The sequence below is a fragment of the Papaver somniferum genome, unplaced genomic scaffold, assembly GCF_003573695.1.
Source record: "Papaver somniferum cultivar HN1 unplaced genomic scaffold, ASM357369v1 unplaced-scaffold_150, whole genome shotgun sequence".
In the NCBI taxonomy this organism is placed as follows: Eukaryota; Viridiplantae; Streptophyta; class Magnoliopsida; order Ranunculales; family Papaveraceae; genus Papaver; species Papaver somniferum.
Window position 1 is genome coordinate 590,649 of NW_020624377.1, and position 14,550 is coordinate 605,198.

Genomic DNA, 14,550 nt, shown 5'->3' on the forward strand with positions numbered 1-14,550 from the left:
CCTAAAATCAAACATGCAGAGGATGAAATCAATCAAAATCCTCACAAAATAATCAAACCTGAATTTACCTTTTGAAATTCCTCTTTAGACAGAGATGGAGCAAGAACAATATAAAGGGTTTCTTCAAAAGACCCAACTGAATGAGTTCTCCACTTCTAGATTTGGGGTTGAGTTTGATTTGGGAAGAAGGTTATTCTCTGTTCGAACTTAGATATGGTTTGGGGAGAAGAAGAAAGAAGATAAAACAGATAAGGAAAAGCAAACAACTTCATTTATTACGCCTAATATGTTTCGAAATAACGAAAAAATACAAAGAAGAAAAAAACAAAGCAATGATAATTAAGTCATTTCGAAATTAACGAGTAGGCGGTAGGTAGGTTGATTTCGAGCTTTACCCGCCACCCTACCCGTTTGACGGCGGGTGAAAAAAATTTCAACCATTACCCTACCCATCAAACGGCGGGTAGGGTAGGATACGAGTAGAACAGGGACGGGTAGGATAAAAATGGCGGATATGGGTAGGGTATGTGCACCCCTAGTTAATATTTTGGTGCGTATAGTAAAATATTTTTCTATGTTGGTCAGCTTAACGGATGCATCTCTTATGAATATCAATTAGCTACTTTCTGTGTCCATGAATAATCTTTTTGGATGCAAGATTATTTCTGGGCAAGCTAGAAATGTAACCCTACACTTTCAGGGGCTGCAATTTGGACGAGAGAGAAAGAAAAGGAAAATGTTTGTGGTGCTAAAGTGGCTATACACTGTTTAAACTGTAACAAAATCCAGCTGCGCTATTTTTAGTGTTCTTTGAATGCTTAAACAGAAGCTTTACTTAATTGGCTGGTATTGCAGCAAAACACCGGGGAACAACCAAAATCAATGATGAATAGTTTAAGTCTATCCCAAACCCAAACTTCCTCCCTGAATATCTGTGATTCTTTTTACACAGTAAAATTATTTTTCCTATCAAAAATAAATAAATAATACTAAATACTTGGAAGTTATGGTGGGGAAGATGGCCCCTTTTTGGATGGCAATATTTTTATCATTTCCCAAGAAAGTTAAAACTACTAAAAAAGCAAGAAAAATTGGTTCAATTGTCCAAATATTTTTGAACATGGTTCTAATCGACGAGTAAAAATTAGTATGAGTGAAGTGTACATCAAAAAAATAGCAAGAATAAATCTGGATTCATTCTGGCTTAAACTTAAAAAATAGCGAGGGTGAAATTGGATGCATCCTGATGTAAATTAAAAATAAGAAAAAGTATTTGAAAATGGGTAGGATGAAACTGGTTACATCCTGACTATTTTTACATTCTCGTCCATTTAGACAGTATCAAATTTTACATGTCTTTTTCACCCAGAAATTATCGTTATTGAGTTAATTGACCAATTTTGTGAAAAAACAAGTTTACTTCTGCCCATTTGTCCAATGACTTGTAACCTACCAAAATTCCCCTTACAAATGATTCTTAAATTCTTCCTTCAATTCAATTTTCTCCGACTTCCTAACACCCATATCTCAATTTTCATAAATTTCTTAGCTAACATCAAAAACAGCGCAATTGTATCCGATCGTGTTTTCTTCTCACCAATTCAAGATGACAAAAATGAGAAAAAAAAAAGGAGAAAAAAAAACAAACAAAATGGTTAATCTTTGATATGAGCGGATTCGGAAAAGGTAACAGGGAGAAAGTTTAAGCTGTTGTTAAAATATCTACTACAGGGAGATGAAGATCTTGTGATTTTAGGCTTAAGCTGTTGTTGATGAGCTTCAATGGTCAGTCTCCCAAATCGGCGATATTTTTTCTTTTTTGAGAAAGAAGGAGAAGCAGAAGGAGGATATACAAAAATCTGCCAGGGGTAGAAACGAAAAAAAAAAAGAAAATCAAAAAAATGTAGAAATGAAAAGTTACAAGAAAAGAGAGTCCCAATCCAAAAAAATAGCAGAAAAAATGATATGCAGTTGTATATTTGCAGCTACAACCCAAATCAGTATAAGAGATTTGATGTCTATACTTAGGTCTTCTTCTGCCTTGAATCTGTGATTTTATCTGAATTTTCGGTTATTTTTTTCGTTCCAAATAGACCACGTGACAGCCGCAGGGATAAATTGCCACACTGCCTTTCTGGTAGATGATAAACCTTTTGAAGACCAACACTTTGATAAATATGGCATTGCCTTCGGAAATACCCACGACCAATTCTTTCTACGGAGAATATTAAACCATATCTTGTAGGCAAAAGTGATCGATGGATTCTTCTTCTGAGCACATGACACATTTGTTTGTGTTATCAACCCCCTTCTTCATTAACATATCAACGATATTGAGTTTACTTAGGACGGCACACCAAATGAAGAAGCACACTTTAGGGGGACTTTTGGATTCCAGATTGTTGGAGCACTGCTCGGTCGAACTCGCAAGCATTGCTATCTCAAGCTTGTTTGTCAAGTTTAGTGATCAAAATTATAAGTCTTGATTTCTAGTCTATTTATAGTAATGTCTCGGACTAGGATAGATTGTATAGTTGAGACTAAGACTTCACGGTGTCCATCGATTGAAGACGAAAAACTACTAAGGAGAGCTTGTGGAACTTCATCAACAAAAGGTATGTGCAGAATGAAACTCATCCATCACTTAGAAAGTCTATTTCTACTCTATCTACCTTCTTGAGACAAAAGTCGTATTACTATATAGTATTCGATTATGCACATTTGATATTTCGACCTGAGGTTAACTCGCTTACATATTTGTCGAAATATGTGTTGAAAAGCTTTCTCTTTAACCAAGTTCATCTTATATTCTTGATGAAAGTCAAAAGATGATCATGCGAAAATTTTCTGGTAAGATCTTACATGATTTGTGTGATACAGTCATTTGATGTAGACTGAGAATGTTTCATATTAATTATTTAAATATCTTGAAAATCGCTTTAATGCTAATAGTTACTGAAAAAAACTATTGTCATCATCTAAGAAAGTTTCAATGATTGAAATAGAGTTTAGAACACTTAGCCATAACTGGATTATAGACATACCATGCGTACTTGCATATATGTTGATCAAAGACCGTTATAGTATGCATACCTGTATGCATACTGGGAAGGTCAGTAAAGTCCGAGAGCCTTGGTATGCGTACCCGTACGCATACTAGCGAACTCAGTTGAAGTCCGGGAACTTTTGTATGCATAATTCAATTGTTGTTTTGGATGTGTGATAGTATGCGTACTCGTTCGCATACTATCGGACACAGTCCAAGTCCGGCTACTTAAGTATGCGTACACGTTTGCATACTTGAGTGGGTTAAGTTCTAGAATCGATTTGTTCATGAACTAATACATTTATATAATAAGGAATGCAATCTTTAGCAAACTGTGGCTATAATGTTCACGACTTGATTCGAGTGAATCAATATCGATTTTGCTTCAATTGTTTCTTGTATACTTCTATGAGAATATAAACAATTTAACAACACTATAACTAGTTTCATTTGATTCATTTGAAGTAGTTGTGGTTAAGATGAATAAGGTTGATATGAAAGTATTCATATGGCTAACTTCTTCGGTTAACTATTGTTGAGCCAACAAGGTGCACACTTTTAGGTGCGGTTACTCATATATAAATGAAGTCACTTTTCATTTGTGTGTAACAAGCTAAGTTCGATCTAACGGTTGAAAGATATTAGCTTGAGTCTAATCAGGTTTTCATCTAACGGTGAATATTGAATGCTTTGTTACCAAGGTAGCATTGATTGGAAACCCTGATTTTGAAGACTATATATAAAGGATAACTCTAGCAACTTGGAAACCTGATCCGCACACCTCCTGTGTGATACTAGTTCCAACTAGATTCGATTCTCCTTTAACCTTAGGTTATTTAGGAAACCCTGTAGGTTAGCGACTTGAAGACTTCATTGGGATTGTGAAGCCAGACTCAACTATTTTCTCTGTAGTTGCGTGTTCTGATCTTTCCCTGTTTTATCGTATTGAGTACTATCTTCTATAATATTTGCTCGAGATTGATTCTCCGATAGGAAAGATAAAAATTAATCACAAACATCTTCGTCTCATCGTTTGCGATTCCACAATATCTTGTTTCGCTACCATACGATTAAGATTATTGTGAGGTGATTAATATTTCTAGGCTGTTCTTCGGGAATATAAGTTTGGTATATCAATTGATTCATGTTCACCTTGATTTATCAAAGGACTGAAAAAAATTCATAGGTTTATCTGTGGGAGACAAATTTATCTATTCTATAGACTTTTCTGTGTGAGACAGATTGGTTTATCAAGTCTATGACTTTGGATCGTACAACTCTTAGTTGTGGGTGAGATCGTCTAAGAGAATCAAGTACGCAGAATCCGTCGTGGTTCTACAGGGGTAAGGAACGCGACTTCACCTTGATCAATGTGAGATTGATTAGGGATCAAGTACATTCCAGTCTGAAGTTAACTTGGAGTAGGTTAATGTCCGTAGCGGCTTAATACAATATGGTGTTCAAATCTGGACTAGGTCCCGTGGTTTTTCTGCATTTGTGGTTTCCTCGTTAACAAAACTTCTGGTGTTTGTGTTATTTCTTTTCCGCATTGTATTTTGTTATATAATAGAAATATCACAGGTTGTGCGTTAAGTTCAATCAGTTCTTGAATCCGACTTTGGTTTTTTGATTTAATTGATTGACACTTGAATATTGATTTGTTATACCGTACAAGTAATTTCTCTTATTCAATCGGGATTGCAAATTCCTATTTGTTTGATTACGGATTGAATTGAGAAATCGAGATACAAACTCTTGAATATATTTTCATTGATTGGGTCTGACTGTCTAGTTGATTCTCTTGGAATTGTATTGGATTTGTCCATACATATTTTTAAGAGAAATGTTGGGTGTGGTTGTTCGACCCCCGCTTTTTCAATTGTGTTTGTAGCGATCTGACTATATGGACAAAGGCGATATCTCTATAAAAAACGTACCGCCAGTCTTCGATGGAACGAATTACTTGTGGTGGAAAATTTCTATGCGTGCTTTTCTTCAAGCACGTGATTTTCAATCATGGGTTTACGTTGTTAATGGCTATAATCCTTTGGTTGTTACCATAAGAACTGTAACTGTTCCAAAGGATATTGGTGATTATGATGTTGTCGAGATTCTTGCTGCAAAGCAAAATTCTGACGGATTGAATGCAATTATCCATGCCATTACCCCAGATCTTTAGAACCATTTGACTGCGTGCACTCGGTCTAAAGATGCTTGAGATATCTTAGAAACCGTATTTGAAGGGAATACCTGTTAAAAATAAGCTAGGCTCCGAAACCTAAATTCTTATTGGGAAAACCTTCATATGGAAGATAAAGATTCATTTGATGAGTTTAATCACAAAGTATCTGAAATTGTTAATGCATCTTCTGCATTGGGTAAGACTATTCCTGAAAAAGACATTGTGATGAAAATTCTCAGATCATTGCCATCTAGATACGATTCTAAGAAACATGCCATCATTGAAGGAAATAACCTTGATGTGCTTTCCAGAAATACTTTGGTTGGGAAGGTAAAGATCTTTGATCATGAGAATGTATCAAAATCTGGAAAGGATATTGCTTTCAAGCACAAAAGAACACTAAATTACTTGATAAAAGTAGAAGTGTTGGCTTCTATGAAGATGATCTATATGAGACTGATTCATCATATGAAGATCTCGATAAGTCAGTCTCTTTGATCAAAAGACAGTTTAGATATCTTCTTTGGAAGAGAAGTAAACAGTTCACCAGAGACAAACCTAAGTCATAAGTTAAACCTCATATTTGTATTCATCTTAGAAACAGGGATGCTGACGATACTGATGATGAGGATATGCCACAATGCTTCAAGTGTAAAGGTTTTGGTCATTTTGCGAATGAGTGTCCAAATCGTAGAAAATACACTAGAAACAAAGGTTTTGCTGCAACTCTGATAAGATTTTTTAATTTGTTGTAGTAAATAGGATTCGAACTCTAAGACTTTTGAAGATTAAATTTAAAGATTTAATAATAAAGGGAGAGTTACTGGGTCTAGGAGTTCGCCGAATTCATAACATAGGTTTCAATTTATTTATCCTCAACAATTAAAGCTCAATAACATGGACTCTTATTTTTCCAAGGTAGATTCTCAAAATATTAGTTATAAATCGTAAGCATGGGACATCAAACATCTAAGCAAGCATGACCTATCAAATAAAATAATAACTAATTAATTCGAATCATAAATAAATTTAAAATAAGTGCAAAAGTCATAAAAAGAATAAAATAAATTTACCCATGTATGAAATTCGGATTCCTCCGTTGACCCAGTGTAGGGGTCTAGCTGCTCATGATGAAAACACACTCAAAAATATATTTCATAGCTCAAATGGTGTTTTTATTAGAGAAAAATAATTATACAACGAGTTTGCAACTCTTGTTTGGTGTTACAGAGTCCACCTTTACATAGAAATTCAAATGTTGTTGCTGGCGTTGCTGTTACAGAAAACTATAAATGGAAACTGTCGTAGAAAAACTGTCACTAAGCTGTGAACATGCGACAGTTCATAAACGACATACCAGAAGTGTAGTCTGTTGTTATCCGTCTTCTTCTTCTCTGCAGCAGCAGAGAAGTTGCTATGCAACTCTCTTTTTTTCTCCCTAAACTCTCGATAGCCTTCCCTGATCTCCACTGACTCTATTTATATCCAACAGGACCATCAGATCCCAGCAATCAATCAACACTATTCTCTTTATTTCCATGCAGGATACGTGATTTATTTCCATATTATTATCTCCTCCACTCGTATGCTAACAATCCAACTCATTCAACACGGTGGGTTCTCGTTCAGTTAGAATAAGACTCGCTCTATCCACACGCAATTATTCCGAATATATAGCAGATACTCTCACAAGTACTATTCTCTTCCCTGTTTTAGATCAAACATCAAAAATAACCAAGTTTTGCTTCTTCAAAACACGTGAAAGACATGTGTACATGGTGAGAATAAAAATCTGCAGAAAAATCTCCTCATAGCTTACGTAATCTCCAACCATAAACTGAAATCTCGAGAATAACTCACATTATATGCTTGCTCTTTTTTCTCTAACTCGGTGAATTATTCGATTCCAACTCATATAATTATCCTGTTTAATTGAAACAGGATTATTCCAATCCCAAGCAGCAACCAAATCCGTGTAAGACACATGCAAACCGAATCCAGGAAATACCGCAGCTCGCCGTGAACTTTTTACACCTTTGTTTCCTCCAACAAGATTATGCAGCCAAATCTGAACGATCATAATGACCATACCAGACCTGTTATGCTATAACATGATCATACCAACAAAATTCATCCCTTGAATCTCTTTGAATCACGATGAAAACTTCAACCTTAATTCTGCCTGAGTCTGCACTATTTTCCCGCCAAATATGAAATTTGAATTTGAGAAGAAGGTGCCTTTTATCATGCTGCTGAGTGTGAATAGAAATAGGTGCCCCTTATCAAATAAGGTGCCCCTTAACCAACAGTGAGAGTCTGAATAATAAATGCCCTCCGGGGGTGCCTTTAACAACTTTTTGAGTTGGTTTTTCCAAAAATGTTTATTGCCAAAAACACCTACAAACAAGTTTATTAGTGATAAAATGAGTCCCAGTTAATGTATTTATGGGTGAAAATGCGTCACACTTGCGTGCTCATCAAACTCTTGATGAAACGTCTGATCACTATGATTCTAATGAAGACGGAAAACCAAGTGTCGCACTCCTATGTGAAAATATTCATTTTGATAATTGTAGCAATACGTTCATCAACCTCGATATCCTTCCGGGAGAAACTTCAACCACTTTGGAGGATGAAATGGATTTCTCATTGTCCACTGGAAATTCTATTTCTAATTTTTTAGGTTCTACCGTTTGTCTAACAGCATGCACATCTATGGCGTCTGAACCATCCTCCATAATGACATGTTCTTATTGTACTCTCAAGGGTCATGAACTCTCCAAATGTTTCAAGTACAAACATAAGATAAGATATGTCAATAAACTTCAACGAAGAGCAAATCGATTAGCAAACAAGATCAAACTTGTTCAGAAGTCATCTGTGGTATGTAATCTCTTCTCTTCCCAGAAGAAGTTAAGTTCCAAATAAATAATTATACCTCTAGAAAAAAGAGTACGGTCTAAATTGTCTGAGAAACAGGGTTCTAAGAATTCCGTTCAAGAAGGTTGTGGTGGACAGATTATTGTTCACCCCAGCACAACTTAATTGTGTTGGTTTTGCACCTTGTCTCATGTGCCTGGTTCAAGAGACAAGAGTTTGCACACTTCAGGATTTATAAAAAGAGAAAACGTTTCCTTTGTATTAGTTTCTTCTTTTTTGGTCTTGCTTTTGCCGGTTTAGAATTCTTCCATCTTTTCATATCTAAATCGATACTGAAAGGGGTTTACTTTGTTTAATCAATAAAAAAAAGGGTTAATATCGACAATTCTGCCTTTTTTAGGGTTGTGAGGTGTGTGTACGTGAATCCTTTTGAGTGTATAAAGGTTTTGTAACCCTACATTCCTTTTTCCTTGTCTGAAAACTTCTTTTTGTCACAAGATTGCTTGTTGAGTATGATTTGTGAATTCCTCTCGTAATCTCATACTGGTATGGAGAATCCAAGCATTTTGTCTTCTGATGGAAAAGATGTTAATATGATTGTTAAGCCATCAATCATGAAGGAAAAAGATAAATCTCCCGTACCTTCAACTTTGAAAAGAAAAAGGAGGAATGTGAGAAAACCAAGAGTTGTTCCGTCTAATCAACGAAAGTTCTCTGGGGTTCTTGAAGAGTTTAAGGAAACAAGAAAGGATATTCAAGAAATAAAGGCTATTGTTTCCAGGACTCTCGAAATTCAGAAGGCCCTGGTTCGGCATCAGTCTAGAAGGTTTGTTGGAATTGACTCCTTTCTTCATGAACCTTATGTTCCCATGTCTGTTGACGAAAAGGAGTTCGGGGACGATAAAGAATTTTTTAGAGGCCTTAATGTCTAGGAAACTTCTTATGAGAATTTATTCTCGTGTTTTAAGAATGATAACTAGGGTTTGGAATAGCCATTATTGTGAGTAACTGAGTACATATAGCTATTTCCAACGATTTTCATCTTGCAATATTTTTTGATTTATTTATTTAAATTCTAAAGTTTATTTGGAAGATGATTTTGCAGTATTAATCTTTATATATGGTTTCATATATTGCAATTTTTTTTGGGATATGTGTGTTTGCGTCCGTGAACTATGATTGTTCCATACATGTCAAAGGTTAATCCTATTATGTCATTTTGCAAATATTGATGGAAGATAGGATGAACTTTCGTTTACAAAGATTAAGTCTATTATATGTCTCTATGCAAATGTTGATGAAAAATAGAATGAATCTTTGAATATTCCGCAATATTGGTCTTTCCTTGATCCACATCATTGTGTAAATACTGTGCGGCTCCGTAAGTTTTCTTATGTGAGCATTTTCGATTAAATTAATCATGGGGTTCTCTTGTGGTTAATTTAATTGAGTAGTTTGGATACAAATTCATGTTTCATGTAATTTGTTGATGTCCAAAGAAATCATTCTTTTCTTGTGAAAGTAATTAAGTTCGCTCTTGTTGTTCTTTCGGGAATGACATTTTATGGGGGAGAGTTGTTATTTGAACTTGTACTTAACTGTCAAATCTTTGTGGGGAGTGCGGTTGTGGAATATTGTAGGAGTCATCTTATATCTTTATAAACTCCTTGATGAATGCATTTAGTTTCGTCTATATGATTGCATATAAACAAAGTTGATATGTTGTTCTCTTTTGGTCATGAAGTATCTCTATGGAAATTTCATTAGGATCCCACTAGTTTTCGTACCTTTGCCAATTTTATTGACAAAAGGGGGGATAATTTAAGTGTAGTTCACACTACAAATACATATGGTTTTCGGATCATTATGTAAGGGGGAGTGGTTTTCATGTGAGATGAAGTATTGACTAAGGGGGAGTGATACATATCACCATAGTATTATTGTCAAAGTTGTGATACAATTGTACTTTGATGCTGTGTAATAATACTATGCCACTGTATAACAATGATTGAGAGCAACTGTTTTCTTATTCTTATAGCTATGCATCTTCAACAACTACACTGTTATAACAATGTTGTGTAATAATCTGCGAGTCTTTATCAAAGAGAGATAACTTGGACGGTACTAAAGACCAATGTTCAAGGATCAATCAATATCAATCAATAACCAAAGGTCGGATTTCCAATTGATGATCTTTAATGCACAACCTATATTATTTCAATTATATAAAAAATATAATGCGGAAAAGAAATAACACATACATCAGAAATTTTGTTAACGAGGAAACCGCAAATGAAGAAAAACTCCGGGACCTAGTCCAGATTGAATACACAGTGTATTAAGCCGCTACATACACTAGCCTACTACAAGCTAACTTCAGACTGGACTATAGTTGAACCCCAATCAGTCTCCCACTAATTCAAGGTACAGTTATACTCCCTACGCCTCTGATCCCAACAGGACACTGCGCACTTGATTCCCTTAGCTGATCTCACCCACAACTAAGAGTTGATGCAACCCAAAATCGCAGACTTGATAATAAAAAAATCTGTCTCACACAGAAAAGTATATCAAAGGATAAATCTGTCTCCCACAGAAGAACCCTAGGTTTTTGTTCCGTCTTATGATATGAAATCAAGGTGAATAGGAAACAATTGATAATTCGGTCTTATATTCCCGAAGAACAGCCTAGATTAATCAATCACCTCACAACAGTCTTACTTGTATAAACAAGAGGACGTCGAGGAATCACAAACAATGAGACGAAGATGTTTGTGACTTCTTTATCTTGCCTATCGGAGAACTCTCACGATCTCAAGCCAATCAATATGATTGTACTCGTACGATAGAAGATGCAAGATCATATCACACAAGTACGATAAAAGTATTATCCGTATGGCTTCACAATCCCAATGAAGTCTTTAAGTCGTTAACCTGGTTTTATAGAAGAAAACCAAAGGTTAGAGGAGAATCGACTCTAGCGAGCGCACTAGTATCACACAGACGTGTGGGGATTAGTTTTTCCCAATGCTAGATGTCTCCTATATATAATCTTCAAATCAGGGTTTTACCTTAGGTACAAAGCAATCAATATTCACCGTTAGATAAAAACCTGATTTAAATTCAAGATAATATTTCTCAACCGTTAGATCGAAAACTTAGCTTGTCACACACACTTGAGATATACATTTACTGGGTTTGTGAAAACCGTGCCCAAACATGTACGTGTATGTTGGTTGAACATAGTAACCCAAAAGGTTAACCATATGAGCATTTCATATTAACCTTGTTCTTCTTCACCATAACTAGTTCAATTGACTCAAATGAACTAGTTAGAGAGTTGTTCAATTTCTATGAGATCTTATGTAACTACACAAGACACAATTGAAACAAAGATGATTCGATTCGATTGAACCGGCTCATGATAACTCACTCAAGTTCGTAAACAAGTTCGCGGACTTAAGGCAACCGACAGAGTTTTCCAAACTCAGCATAAAATCTCGGCAAAGAGACTTCCGCCAGTTCGCGGACTAGGTTCGCGGAGTTGTACATCACGAATGAATTTGGAATCCCAGCAGAAACTCTCGGTACAAGAAATTCCGACAGTTCGTGGACTTGGCAAAGACAATTCCTCCGATCTCTCAATCAACAAAGTTTGCAAACTTCGGATTAATGAATAAGACTTATTCACATATGTGTTACCACACAATGCTTATATCCATAATTGGTTATATAGACCTAAACTCTCATTCTAACCATTGAAACATTCTTAGAGGACGTTATATAGTTGTTACACTATTTCTCGTCAAAGCGATTTTCAAAGTGATTGAAACATTATGACGTTCGTCACTAGGTGAAGAGAAACCTGATCAAAGCGAAACGCTTTACCAACACATGATTTCCACATATAGATAATTAGAGTATACTCAGCTCGAAGTATCAAATGCGTATGATCCAGTATATATAGCATACGATTTTTGTCTCATAAGAAGTAGGAGATAGAATAGGTAAACTTTTGAGTGATAGATAAGTTCACGTCTCCACATACCTTTTTGTTGATGAAGTTCCACGGTCCCTTGAGTAGATCTTTGTCGTTGTATAATGAATCGCATGAAGTCCTTGAGCTCAACCAAACTTTTCTATCCTAGTCCGAGACTTAGCTATGTAGACTAGAAATCAAGACTCATAGTTTTGATCACTAATTAACATTGACAAACATGCTTGATATAGCAACGCATGCGAGGTCGACCGAGCTATGCTCTAACAAGGCTTATATATATATGGACCAACAACCCTTGGATCGTTCGCATGAAATTATATAGAGCCTTGCACTGCTTATTTCTTGGGTCCAGCTTAATTAGAAGATACATGATGGATTTTTTATTAGTCTAGCATCGCCTGGGAATAAGGCAGTGCTAGGCACCAAATAATCTGCGTCCTATTTCAATGTGGTTTAGCTTGACATATATAGACCTAGATTATTTGGAGTCTAGCGCTGGTCGTTGCTTTATTTATGGATACTAACCCACATAAATATACTTTCTTTTGAGGTATTACGATGAATGATGATATGGGTACATGATTACACTGTTGGTGACATTTATATGGTAAGTCTGTGTGATTTTCATTTACTGCTCACTGCTGAGTTCTGTTGTTATGTCGTATTTTATTGAACTTTTCATTTAATTTTTTGTTGTTGAACATTTTCTACTGAAGCAACGAATAAGATCAAGGTTGTTGGTCGCTTAAACCTAAGTGTTCGCCACTACACCTCAGGTTTGTCAAATTCGGCTGCTTTGAGAACATTTCCGAAACCTATGAATTGTGTGATTTACTTCTTGCTGAGTTCTGAGAAGATTTAACACGTACCTCTTAATCTGAAACCAAAGTAATCAATGTTTTTATTATTGTTAGGTTCATTTCTTAAGTTTCGGAGAACACGTCGAAGGTGTACAACAAGTCTTGGAGTGCAAAGGTAATGGTTTTTCTTGCAATGGTACTGCCAGTTTGTATTCATTAAACCTTTCATAGCATCTAGTGTTAACATCCCAGAGGATGATGTGAAGGTACAAATGAGGAACAATTTACCTAGAACAAAGATAACACTTGTATAGGATGTCAAGAAGTGAGTTTATCATTTCACGGGAACAATTTTTCCTTGTCTTGTCTTCTGAAACCTCGTAAACTGAAACTTTGAACTGCTGCTTATGCAGGTAGAATAATATCAGTTGAATTTCCTTGTTTTGTCTACTGAAACCTCGTAAACTGAAGCTTTGAACCTGCTTATGCAGGTAGAATAATATCAGTTGAATGATGGAGCAAGAAATTTGTTTTCTTCTGCAAATGAAGGTACTAATGATGCCAAGGAACCAAAGTTGGTGAAGGTATGAAGTTTATTCATAGAGCTCAGGCCAAATTTTGTATCCCTTACATGATGAGAAACTTAGCAACTAGTAAAATATTAGGTTTGAACTACCAAAGATTTTATATGAATCTATAAGTTTAACAGATCACGATTGTAAGTTTGGAACCATTCACTTAAACATTCATCAATGAAATATTTGTATGTTGTTTGGATGTGAATTATGAAACATTGAAGTTGAATATATGTATGTGGGCATGTTGAAATGGATAAATCAGGATTATAGCAGGGAAATATTTGGGGGAAATCAATTTTGACTTGGTCAACGAAGGCCTGACCATATTTTTTTTTGTTGCTAAAAAATTAGCAACAGCTCGCTGTGTTGCTAAATTTTGGTCAAAATCAAATCAATGAAGACTTGACCTGAAATTAGCAACTGAATAAAAAAATTCGTAACAGTTGAATTCTGTTGCGAGCAGTTACGAAAAACAGTTGCTGACTGGATTTCGCAACAGGTCTAAAGTTGTTGCGAAAAACTGCAACAAGGTGTTTCGCAATAGCTAGCTATTGTTGCAACCCCGTTCAGCAACAGAAATAGACTGTTGATAATCTCTTAATTTGGTGTAGTAGTCCTCTGCACACCAACCTCGTCTATTGACATATCAAGCCTTCTACATTCTTTCAATAATTTCTTTGGAATCACTGGTTGCTGAGATGTTTGACCAGAGAAATTCGAGCTTGCTATCTTCACTACTTATCTCATTTGGTTCAAACCCAGGAGGGAAGGTAGGTGTTGATGAATTTGAAATAGGGGATGTAGGGGATATATGAATCAGAGTATCAGTTGAGTTTTCCACTTCTTCGTCTTCGAAAATACTTAAATCTTCAAGACCAGGCAATGGGATGTAGGGGAGAAAATACTTTTTTCTCCGTTAATGGTGTGTAGGCAGTTGCATCCTTATCTGTCAAGATATTCAAAGCAATATCTTCCTCCATAATTAGAAAATATTTGTCTTTCTGATGCATAATATCCATTTGCTTAATGATAGGACCATCAATTAGAATAAAATTACGAAGCAT